Source organism: Phocoena phocoena, chromosome 5 (genome assembly GCF_963924675.1).
Source record: "Phocoena phocoena chromosome 5, mPhoPho1.1, whole genome shotgun sequence".
Classification (NCBI taxonomy): domain Eukaryota; kingdom Metazoa; phylum Chordata; class Mammalia; order Artiodactyla; family Phocoenidae; genus Phocoena; species Phocoena phocoena.
Window position 1 is genome coordinate 107100716 of NC_089223.1, and position 1761 is coordinate 107102476.

The window sequence follows — 1761 nt, forward strand, 5'->3', positions numbered from 1 at the left end:
AAAGATGCTTCGTGAAATGCACAGCCTTGGCTCTACGTTTATTAAAATAATCTTCCTAAGTTTTAATCTTTTAAAGATTCTAGGCCCAAAAGAAAAAAAAAAGAATCTGATATATAAAGGATAATTTGAATACTCTTGAAATCACAAAAAAAGTAAAATAACTTTAATTGCCTTTAGGAAGATGGTTACATTGCATTTAGAAAGGATGATTTTCACCTGTGGTACCTTTTATGAGCCATTTATATATCCACTCGATGTATGCTGTCTGATTATTTTTTTACATTGGCAGTAAGTTTGGAAATGTTTTAAAGAGAAGACTAAGAAAGTATATAATCATCCCTAGAATTTTAGAATGTCACCAACATTACAATTCTCCACATGACTTTATAATTTTATTTTTGCCATTCAGTTTTCTTCTTCCCCACAAGTAGAATCAGGTAAGTGGAGATAAGGGGCAGTGATACACATATTGATAGTGTTAGGTTTAAGAGACGAATGAAGACGGGAAGCTGTGGAGCGTTGAAGAGGAAAGCAATCCTTCTTCAGACCGTGCTGATTCTCAACCAGCAGGGCACCAGATAGAGGGAAAACACAAGTACGCTTGGAAGGAATAAACCACAATTTTGGACCATATTTCTTTTAGATAATTTTCACCTTCTCACCGAATCTACTTCCACAGCCATAATTAGTGCAACCGGCTTTACAAATAAGGAAACCAAGCCCCAGAATCAGTAAAAGTCATAAAGCTATTAGGAGCCAAGACTCAATTTCCTGTGTGTTTTCTATTATGCCACGTTTTCTCATTATTCTATGTTTTTCTTAATGAAAGAATGATGACATCATAATGAAAATCAACACAGTTTTGAAGAAAGCTTCCAGTGTTCAAATCTGGAATGTTCTCTCAGAGTAACAATTGAATCCAGAACATTCTCTCACGGTAACAATTGAAATCCGTAAGGTCCTCTCAGAGTAACAGATCAAAACTCAGTAATAAGGGCTCTCAGTGCAATCTTGTTCCAAATACCTCTGAGCTAGCTAGAGAAATTAAGGACGGGGAAAAGCTTATCTGAGTCCTCCTAACCATGCAGGAGGGCAGAGCAAAGTGAGCACTCAACAGCAGATACTCTAAAAAAGTGAAATGGGTTCTGCAGACAAAATAAAAAGTGACACTATTGTTCTCCCCCCACTTTCTCAACCTTTGTCCCAGCTGCCTTCTCCTATAGCAGATACCATGAAGAAGACACTTTAGGGACCATGATTTGATAGTCCTGATGCTGAGGCTCTGGTCTAGTGAAAATTCAGAGGTCAGGTTGGATTTCTGCATCGTTAACATTCAAATCAAAGGGTCATGGTGTACTGCATCCACTCTGCCTTGAAACCAAGGCACATGGCCCTTGCACGCCTGTCAGGGCCTGTTCCTCACTGCTCCATCTCTTCCTGTTATATCAAGTTCTCTTCAGATTGAATGAATCTTTCGCCTTTTACTAAAGACTTCCATGGAGAGGAACAACTCTGAGTCTCATAGCAATTTTTTGAGGCCTTGCCCTGGCAAGGCTACTTACTGATGTCCAAATGAAAGAATTATTGCGTTTTTTGTTTCTAACAGCGAAGCTACTTGCTAGTTTTTGCTAGTTATTTAACATATGTGTGTATATTAAAGCAAGTAGGATTTTCTGGGAATCTGTGTATAAATAGGGTGCCCGGTTTCAATTGAACTGGATCCCATATGCATGCTGCAACTAAGAAGCCCACATGTGGCAA

The 1761-nt window shown here is 38.5% G+C and overlaps 1 non-coding gene across 1 annotated transcript; it reads left to right on the forward strand.

Annotated features, from left to right (window-relative positions):
- Nucleotides 1-1441: 1441 nt before the first annotated feature.
- LOC136123987 (U5 spliceosomal RNA) lies at nt 1442-1556 on the forward strand. Its single transcript, XR_010655938.1, has one exon. It is a non-coding gene; the product is annotated as a U5 spliceosomal RNA (small nuclear RNA).
- The last annotated feature ends 205 nt before the right edge of the window (nt 1557-1761 follow it).